General features: G+C 37.8%; 1 long non-coding RNA gene across 4 annotated transcripts in view; it reads right to left on the bottom strand.

Moving 5' to 3' along the window:
- The window catches only part of LOC137570543 (uncharacterized), a 95,874-nt gene extending 91,063 nt beyond the window's left edge, over nt 1–4,811 (bottom strand). For all 4 annotated transcript variants that reach the window (XR_011031081.1, XR_011031080.1, XR_011031082.1 and 1 more), the window contains exon 1: nt 4,631–4,811. This is a non-coding gene — a long non-coding RNA (uncharacterized lncRNA). The remainder of the gene's footprint in view (nt 1–4,630) is intronic.
- Between the last annotated feature and the right edge of the window lie 6,074 nt (nt 4,812–10,885).

Here is a 10,885-nt window from a genome sequence, read left to right on the forward strand (position 1 = left end):
TGGATAAAAACACAAACTTGTAGTGGCATACATGTTTACAATGCACACTCACAAACATATGTACAAACACACACACACGTATACAAAATGTTTCCTAGGATACATAAAGCGCACACAGACATTCACATCTGTCCTGGTCCAAAATGTATAATTGCATCTTTACAGAAATACATAGTCTACTGTATAGCTTACAGTTGTGAATGTTTCCTTCAGTGGCTAAGTAGAACTAATACCTGTTAGATTTGAGTGCTGGTTAAAAAAAAAAACCATACACACGCATTTTATGTTTTCTTTACCAGCCATCAGCTACAATGTGTGAAGCCATTGTGCTGAAACCCAAATTGAGTATTAAGCATATTATTCACTAGAACACTGATTATGTTTCCTGCCTGCAGAATTTGCAGCTAATCCTAAAATCATATTAACAATCAAAGCCCTTGTATTTCATGCTAGGAAATAGCAAGTTATACAATAGATTTTATATCATACCTCGGTAGTTTTATTACACCTTTTCATTGTTTTCCAGCAGTTTGACATGTACACTATTTTAGCGCGTTAGATTGAAGGAAGGAACCTGCAAATTTTGTAATACTTAATAAAAAGAGATCAAAAAGACTTGTCAAAATTCAATAAACACATTCCTACATCCGAACAGTTTATCAGCTCCAGAAGCAATGTAAATATTGACTGGAACAGATCTGTTACGCTCTGATGTTTTTGGAAATAATATCCTCAGATGAGCTTTAAGTTCAAATAAAGTTTTTTCTTTTCTAGGTAACCAATGTGTCTGAGTTTAAATAAATACCAGGCCAAATTGTTAAAGTCACTTTTACATATATAAAATATTTATGTAGCATTTACTAAAAAAATATATATATAAAAATAAAAAAAATATTTACATGTAAAAAATTCAGACGTTATTACTACGCAGATGTCTGTGTTTCTTTTTATAGTTTGTTTGTTTGTTTGTTTGTTTTTAATCCAAGCACTATACATATATGCAGTCAGGAATGCAATGAACTTTTTGTAAGGTTAATGATGATGTTTACATTTACTGGATGTATGTCTTAAACACAAGTTTCCAGTGTACTGCGGTGTACCAGCTAAAGTGCGTATACGTCACAGCTATGGTTATATATAATAGTGTACTGTTACAATTACGGTGATTACCTATTATATGTTGTCCTGCTGTATTCTACCCTATTAGCAATGCATCCCATAGGTGACAGATGTCAATAGAACAACCTTGATGTCTTTTGGTTAGCTGTAAATGAGACTTATCCATTTTTATGATCATCTTTTGAACTGAAGGAGAAAAAAAATCAAACTACAATTTACAGAGTAACCAAATTACCAAAAACTAGTAGAGCAACTCTTAATGAGAAGAACCTTTAACAATTTTCTGACTGCGGTCTACTGCAAACCTTGGTCACCTTGTTAGCACAGAATGAGGTGTTCAATCAAGAGACTGGGAATTGGAAGTACCAGGGCACAGTTTTTTTTTCCTGAGTGGTGATTACAAAGGCATGAGTGTGAGTGCCAAAGTAACAGTCTTCTACACTGCAGGAAGCTGAAAAACCTTCAAGGCTGCATTTGTAAATCAGCCTTGATGATTACAGCAGTCACTAGCAAAGAGCAGGGGAAACAATGATTTTCACCAGTCTTTCACTACTTTAATTTTGCCCTTTACATGTACAAAGTGATACAAGGAAACACTGCTGTATTGTCCTAACATTGCACTGTATGGATTAACCCCAACAACACCATCCCCACATTCATTTAAGGAAGAACCATTAACGAGTTGCTATTGATTTAAACATACTGTCAGATATTAGTAGGGAGATTAGGCGGAGGCAATATTTATCTGACTCTGTGGGTGATAAAATATTGGCTCCAGATTTTTTTCCCTCTTTCATTTGGTCTTTTTATTGTTTTTAGAACATTATTTAAATGCATGGACATCAGAACATAAACATGAACAGATCCCAGATGTTTTATAATATGTTACCTTATACATACAAAGGAATAAAACATAACTGATATGCATAAAGTATGAATTCATGGTTTAATAAACAGCTATAATATTATTAAAATGTAGTCAAAAAACAGAACAAAACAAAAAACAGAAAACAAAACATTATTCAGATGCATGACACACTAAAATATATCAAATAAAAGACTATGTAAACATGATCACTCCGGTAATAATAAGTGTATAATGAACAAAATCTGTTTAACTATTATAACGTGTAAATCTTATCTGACAAAATAATACATCTCATAGCCATGCAAACACAATATATCTTGTCCAAGTTAAGTGTGTTATTAGTTATATTATTACAGATATCTATCTATCTATCTATCTATCTATCTATCTATCTATCTATCTATCTATCTATCTATCTATCTATCTATCCATCTTATCTATATCTTTGTCTTCAACTGTGAGAATAACAAAAGTAAGCTTTCTGTTCTGTATAGCTGATATTTGATATTAAAGTCAGAAGAATAGAAACAATCATACAAATTCTGAGGAACAAAAGCTCATAAGTACATATATTTTTTTGTAACTGAAGGTGCGCTAGACATATCAGGATCCTATTGTCTCGTCTTCAGTAGGATTTGGACTCAACGCAGTGGGCTAGAATTGATTCAGGTTTCTTTGTTAATGCACTTTGAAATGTAGAATGCATTGATAAACTGTAATTATCAGTGAAACACTTAACTGGTAACCATTGGTCAGGATTCATTAAAAAGGAGTGGATAGGCTCTTAATTTAAAAAAATGGCAAAAGTAAGGCAAAAAGCAATGTATTATGTGTCATATACAGTGAGGCAATACTACAGAAATTACCATGTACAATCTGACAGGAAAAGAAAATAACATTTAAACTGTATGTATTTTGCAAATATACAGATATGTAACATATGGCAACAGATAAGGCATGCATTATTAATCAAAGTTAACTTTTCTATAGCATGATTTCCTTTCTTTGTCACTTAGCTTGATACGTATTTAACCATGCATTATAGTGTTCAGTGTATGTTTGTTTTAAATGCAATTCAGTTTCTCATTTTTTGAATATTTAATTTTTAATATGCTAGTGGGGCTAGATCTGTTGTTAACGCCAGCACATTTTTACTTGCATTCATTGCTTTTTTTGTACCACTTCTGTCTTTTAAGTACTGCCAGACACAGCAGGGTTTGTTGTTCATAGTTTATAAATGATGAGTAACATAAGTTCAAAGTGCAGTAGCAACATTACAATGGCCATGCGTGTTTGTTTTACCTGTGAAACACATGCAAACAGTATGGGCTTCTCAGATTGCATTTCTGAGCACAATGCATCTAGAGGGCGCTGTTGCTCATGGATTCCCTGAAAAGACTGTAGCCTAACACAAAAAGCCTTTGCTGGATAGTCTGGCGTTTATATTTTTTATTAGCTCTCACTAAATTATCAGAGCTATTCTTGGCACATAAATTCTAGGTTCTTATTTCTGCAGTTGGGTCTATTGAAATAAATCTCATATGGCCTTTGAATGTGGTTTGTTAAATTATTTTCCTAAAGACAAATGCTTGGCATTAGATCTGCTCAGATGTCTGTGCCCATTGCAGGCTTTCTGCTCTTTATAGTACGCTAACAAGCACGCTGATGGCACAGGATTCACTGAGGTTGTGTATATTTATTTCAGCTATTACGAGTCGTGACCTCCGCAAAGAAGTACATACAAGCAAGACCGTTCAGCGGGGAGAACCACTTTGAATAAACATTTAAGGTACTGAAGATACTGCGTAGGGTAAAAAAAAAAAAAAAAAAAAAAAAAAAGAGTAGATAGAGTTTTCTGCTTTGGATGTTTGGATCAGTATAAAACAGCAGTTAAACCACAATTGTCTTGATCTGAATATTTAAAACTGAAGGGCTGTATTATACTGGGCTCAATTGAAAATTAATCCAAGTAAATGAAAAATTAACGTGCCTTTTGTCTGCTGATCTCCTTCAATGCTGCATGCCGAGCTGGCAGCTCTCTTTAAGTTGCACGTTGGCCCTGGACTAATGTAAATTAACAGCATCCAAACAAATCCTGACATGGCATTGAAATCCTGAGCAAATGGGAAAAACGGAAGTGAAAAACAACCTTGTAGGTCTGCACAGATTAAAAAAAAAAAAAAAAAAACCTCCCCTTTGATCTTGAATACTTTTAACCTTTCTCTCTTTTTCTTTTTCTTTTTTACCTAACGCTGGAGATATTTGGCAATGTATGAGAAAGTCTGCTACACAAAAGTGAATAGAGCACCCTACAAACAGACAGTGTGTAATGCGTGAAATATTTTCTCGCAGACAGTAAAAAATTAATTACATAGGCTGGATATATGAAGCTGTCAGGATGCTGTCACGGGAAATTCTGTTTTTTTAATTTGCAACAGTTGCCTAGTTAGACAGCCCAGGAATTATGTTATATTCATTTTTAATGCATTGCCAGGTATTTGTCAAAATAGAAAAAAAAATGATGTAGGGAGCTGCAAGGATCTAGTGACTCGACAGTAATGTGTGGTTACGTTCTGCAGCTACATTGTGGAGTTGCACGTTAGTGGAGTCTAAAGCAAAAAAAAAAAAAAAAAAAAAACGTACCTGATTCTGAATAATCAAAATCCCGATGACGTCACGTGTTAAATTTAGCACAAAGAGAGTCCTGCAAAGTCTGCTATAGCAGAGCAATGTTATACTGTTTGCTGAACACCCAAATGTGGATCATGTAGATAGGACACATTCTAATGTTCTGTGCAGTAGGAAATTTTCCTCTTCAGTTGTGTGTAGCTTTTGAAGTGCTGCCTAAAAATCAGCCTAGGGCTTCAAAGAGAAGGGATTATAGCTTTTATCAAGCAATTAATATGGCTGTAACTCAGAATGTCAGCACCTGATGACTAAACAGGGTGGACAGTACATTAGGGGGTCAAGAGCAGGCTTCACGTTGAGCTGGCATTCATAAAAAAATAAAAGATAAGCGTAAGATATTTTTGAGGGGTTTGATGCGGTCTACGTGCAAATGTAAACTAGAGGCACAGGCCTCTTTTCTATTAGCTGCCGAGCAAGCCGACTTTAACGTGTTTTATCCACCTAGATTATTTTAATCTGCCACCAACTGTTAAGGAGAAAGGCGTGTCATTAAAAGAAAGCTATTCCTTGCCTCTTAACATAGTTCAGATGGCAGACTGCTAAAAGCCCTTGCTTTTTCCAGAGTTCAAGGGTTCAAAATTGGTCAGCATATCACACAACAGCCAATCAGCAGGACATTGCAGAAGGAATTTAAACAATATGAACTGCTGTCGAAGGAAGACAAATACCTTATGGGTAGTAATTATAAATGCATGAAGCATGTGCAGACAGTGTGACAGTACAATATGCAAAATCATGCTTGTAGTTATTGTCCTTTACACAAAATATTAATAGATTTAACTAATCCCATTGTAGGACGAATGGGGTGTAGTCCCTAAATACATATTTTGGAGAGCACAAGGGAGCAGGTGTCTGACGATACCTAGAAATGAAGCACTGGAGAAATCTAAATCTTAACCTATAAGCTATTCATTTTGATTTAATAATTCTCAAGAATTGGCACACTTGACCTTACACAACCAATGGATGTTTACTCTAAAAGAAGGAAAGAAACAACTGGGTCTCCACCTGGATTTTGGCCTAATTAGGCCAGTTTATCCGAGTGCTACAGAGGAAATGCAATGTTTCAATCTATTCCACCTTTATCAAGCCAAATAGACCAAAATGTTGTGCTTTTCTCTGTAGCACTCATTGAATAAACTGGCCTAAATCCAGGGGGAGACCGAATAGTTTTTTTCATTTGATTCTGACTTGCACATTTAGTGGATCCAGTTGGGCCAGTTGACTCCCTGGTGCTACATTTAGATTGAGTTGCAGAGCTGAGGACTTCTTAATCAGAAGTACCCAAACCCACAACTTAAATCTGGCAAAGATGCTAGATGATTGCCACCTGTGCAAAAACTGATCCAACCATCTTCATGCCAGACCATATAAAGCAAAAGCTTGGCTTGACTGATTACACCTAACTTCTTCATCTCTATCGGACGGGGAGTGGGAGTGACTGCTAGGGATGCAGCATAGATTCCTTGGGAAAACCCAGCCAGTCAGATTGCCATCTCCTTTAGAGGGTATGGTCCCACAGATCCATGGAGTCATGAAAAAATGCAAAATTGAACTAGAAAGTTTGTACCATTTGTACCATTTTCACACATGCTCCTGTTTCATTCTGTATGCAGGTGTCGGAGAGAAAAAAATACTGAAAATGGTTTTGCACATGTTATTTGTATTATTATTGATTTATGCAGTATGTGTTATTTTGATTTATGTAGCACCTGAAATTGCATTACAAAAGTATTTACAGCATTTTTGGCTCCGTCTTGATTGATTGTTACACCTTTATAATTACACGGATTTCTAATAGGTACTTAAATATCTTCCCACAATATAAATATGCATTGCTCAAGACTATACTTGCACAATTCCCACCTCTTTTCTCCCAATTAAATAATTTGGAAGGCCTCAGATAGCTTGAAGATAGCAAACAGGTTACACTCCTTGTAAAGAACAAAAGATAAAAGGTTTTACTTTTACAAAACTTTCAACACCTTCAAACAAGCCTTCAAAACTCACTTCTTCAAGAAGGCCTACTGCACCTCAATGCTGCCCTAACTCTCTCTGCCGACAACTGCTCAATGCAGCAACCCTCCTTTTGTGTCACCACCCCCTCCCTCTTGATTGGAAGCCTTTGGTATGGCCCTCCCTCCCTGTGTATCATACTTTATTGTGCACTCTACCCACAGAATAATGTGAACTTGTATTATTGGGACTACTACTCCAGTGTATGACGTGGCATTTTGTATCTTATTGTTTATTACCTGTATTGTGGTGTCGGTCACCCCTGTTCTCATTGTCTGTAATCTCATGTATTGTATTGCGCTGTGTAATATGTAATATGTTGGTGCTATACAAATCCAATAAATAATAATAACCAGTGGTATTCAGTATAAACTTTAGTTCTGTACTTGCAGGGGCATTCTGACAAGGGGCTTCAGGTTCTTCCGGCTTCAGGATCTTTATTTTCAGGTAACTTGTTGGGAGATTCAATCTTTAGGCACCGTCTTAGTCCAGCAGAATCCATGAAGGTGGGGGAAGGAATATTTTGTAGAGGTGAAAAGAATTAATATTGCTTGTAAGTACAAGATCTCATAGTGAAGCAGGTGATCAGCTAGTGCAAACAATAGATTTGTAATTACAAATTGACACTGAAGGAATCTATAACCTGAGCAAAGTGACCGCCTGCTTCTCAAGTTCAGGTACAAATGAGCAACACCAAAATAACACTAGTGGTTTCAGAACAGATGAGATTATGCTGGTCTCAAGTGGTGCCAGCACAGACTAGTATAAATAATTTAAACAGACCAAAGTCTGCAAAAAGTAGTCAGCAGAAGCAAAATACAACAGGGTGGAGTGCAGTCAAGGCCTAGTTGAGTCAGTTATCTAGGAAATACATTGGAATTAAACTAACCACTTAACAGGCAGAAGAACTGTCTTTGAAAGTCTTTCAAATCATCAGATAGTCTGCAAAAGTTAAGTAGTAGCAAGTTTAGCAATTGATGCTGCAGGCTGAAGCAAGGTCTGAAACAAGTACAGGTCAACAACAAATGTAGTGCAGCAGTAAAGTCTACAGGCAGTGTTTATGTGTGCTGCATCTCAGTGGTTGGGGAGTTCCTAGCCATGGGTAGGTACCATAGTCTGCGTTTAAGGTAGATAACATGCATATAACGTTTATAAAATATCAGCAATATTAACATTTGCTATAATAAAAGTGCATATTTACCACTGCCTGCTCTCTCACACTTTATGCACACCCATAACACCACCTTCCACATGCCTGAATGTTGTACTCACAGAGCCCCACTGACCAAATTATAAAAAATAACAGATTACTCAGGCCAGGGAAACCTTCCTTGGCTGAATAGTGCAATGGTTAAAGGCTCTGCCTCTGACACAGGAGACATGGGTTTGAATCTCGGCTCTTCCTGTTCAAAAAGCCAGCACCTATTCAGTAAGGAGTCCATGACTTCCTAACACTACTACTGCCTACTGAAGGTGCCCTTGTGACTGCAGCTCTGGTGCTTTGAGCCCGCCAGGAGAAAAAGCACAATATCTATGTTATTTGTCTTGTCTTCTCTTCCTCAACCCAACTAGTCTTGTAAACCACATCTGCAAATTCATTACATATCTACAACTATTACTGAGAGACAGATGTGGTTTTTACTGAATTCAGTTGGTGATGGAAGCCAGTCATTCTGCATCCCCAAATATTCTGTTCCCAAGCCTCTGGATTTTTGATGTTACTACTGTAAGGAGTATAATGATAACCATTCCAGATCCTGACCATAAATGATAATTAACTAGAGACTGCCAAGAGATCCAATAACACCTAGTGGAGAGACACTGAATCAGGGGCGTAACAATAGACCCTGCAAGGGATGCAGCAGTGGGGGGACCAGAAGCCACAGGGGGCCCCATGGGGAGAGTTTTTTTCCCTGTCCTGAAAGACTGACAACTAAAGGCAAGGAGTGAAAAAACTTTATGCTCTCTACACAACTGTTCTAATGACTGTATCTGCTCAGCCATTGATAACAAATCATACAAAGTTTTGTAGACAGTCCCTATTCAGTGTGCAGGGGGAGGGGGCCCCATCACAAGTTCTGCAGGGGGTCCCAGTGATTTCTAGTTACGCCCCTGCACTGAATGATTATTTGACCAACAAACGAAGCTCCTCTGCACAGTGTTTATGCTTTCCAACATATTGGTTTGGCTGTATACAAAGTGCAAAAAAAGTTTATTCCCGGTGCCAAGGTTATCCTAGTACTGGCATTGAAGAGCAAACACCAATCACTGACAGCTATTTAAAGAGTCACTGTTGCAGAATGCAGTAAATTATTTAGGAAACCCACTTTTACAGTATGTATACTGGTTTCAGCATCAGAAACACTTCCTATAGCTATATATAGCCATATATTGGTATGTAACTCCACCCTGCCAGTGATGTCACAGCCTAGGCTGATTAGATATGTGGAACTCTCAATACCACCCCCTTCCCCCCTACTTTCTTTCCCCAGAGCAATCCGGGAGACCAGGTATATTTTCTACTGGCTTAAGTACGCTCAGTAAACAAATATTTTGCTGGGATCACCTGCCAGGATTAACAATGTCACATCTGTGTTACATTTCATAATGTACAACAGGGAGAGGAAAGATTTTACAATGGGAAAACACTGACTAAATAATTTCTAAATGAATAATGTAAAAATATAAGCAATTTTAATTCATTATGTTATTTTCACTTCAGTTCCCCTTTAAAGTAAACTAGAGATGCTCTAAAAGAAGATTTGATACTCACCTGCGGCTTCCTCCAGCAGCATAAACACAGTGAGTCCCACGCCATCCTCCCGCCGTCTGCCGTTCAGCCGCGATCAGTCTTGGTAACTGGCTCAGTTGGGTCCAGTCTGTATCTACTGCGCATGCTTGGGAGGTCCGCGCATGCGCAGTAGACCCAGACTGGACCCGACTGAGCCAGTTACCGGGGCTGGTCATGGCTGAACGGCAGACGACGGGAGGATGGCGTGGGACTCACACGTGTTTATGCCGCTGCAGGAAGCCGCAGGTGAGTATCAGATCTTCATTTTAGGACATCTCTGGTTCACTTTAAACCTGTTCATAAGATATTCCAGGTCCAGGGATGAATCAAGGATATACGCCCCCGGGCCTACTTTCCTTAACATGCACAAGTATGTTTAAGACGAAAGAGAATTTTTCTACTGTACAATACAATGTTTTTAATATATGTGACTTCATATGTGTTTCTTGAGTGTTTCCATGTGTTCCTCCAAGTGTTTTAAATGTGTTTTCATACATGTGTTACTCCAAGTGTTTTAAATGTCTTGTCATACACTTAAATCCATTTTTATGAGTTAAAATGAATTGCTTACAAAACTGTCTAACCAAAACTGCATATAACTGCTTTCATACGCATTAGTTAGTGTTGCAAATAGTGGTAAGATGAAGTAATTAATTATGTGCGCCACACTAATATTTTAGTGTAAACAGGAAGTAGGGGGTGTACCGCTCAAACCTCCTCCATCCAGGCAGCAGTGCTGGAGACAGACATGGCTGGAATTCTGGTAGAAGGGTCGTCACTCGCTGAGTAGTAAATTAGATTCAAACTTTATCGGGCATCAACAAGGCAAGTAATAAAGGCTAACGTGTTTCAGACGATACACCCTTAACCATAGCCTGTTTGTTTGAAACGCATCAGCCATTTTTACCTGCCATGTTGATGCCCAATAGAGTTTGGATATTTTTTTCTGCTCAGTGAGTGTGGACTTTTCAACTATAAACACTATTATTTTAGCACTACGTTTGTTATACTACACAGCACAGTAGTGCAAGACTAGTATAAAAATGTACTTGTCATGTATGTGGCCTTGGTCATATTTGCCACTCCTCTGCTGTTGCTTCCTATTGACATACTGTAATACATAACGGGCACTGGGCATGTGCTGGATTGTCAGTATTTGATACAGGAAACAAATTATCATCAGCCCTATTTATAAAACAGTGTCAGATCACACATTTATACTTTGCCACACCACACAGTACATAACAGGACCTGGTAAATATAGACAGCAGTGTTACACGCTGAAGCCTATGACAGCCGATCACATTGATTGGCTGGGGGGGGGGGGGGCGGAGGGAGGGATATAAAATAAACAAAAAAATAGTAAGATTTATAAAAAAAACAAAAACAAATAAATATTCACT

The sequence above is a fragment of the Hyperolius riggenbachi genome, chromosome 4, assembly GCF_040937935.1.
Source record: "Hyperolius riggenbachi isolate aHypRig1 chromosome 4, aHypRig1.pri, whole genome shotgun sequence".
NCBI lineage: Eukaryota > Metazoa > Chordata > Amphibia > Anura > Hyperoliidae > Hyperolius > Hyperolius riggenbachi.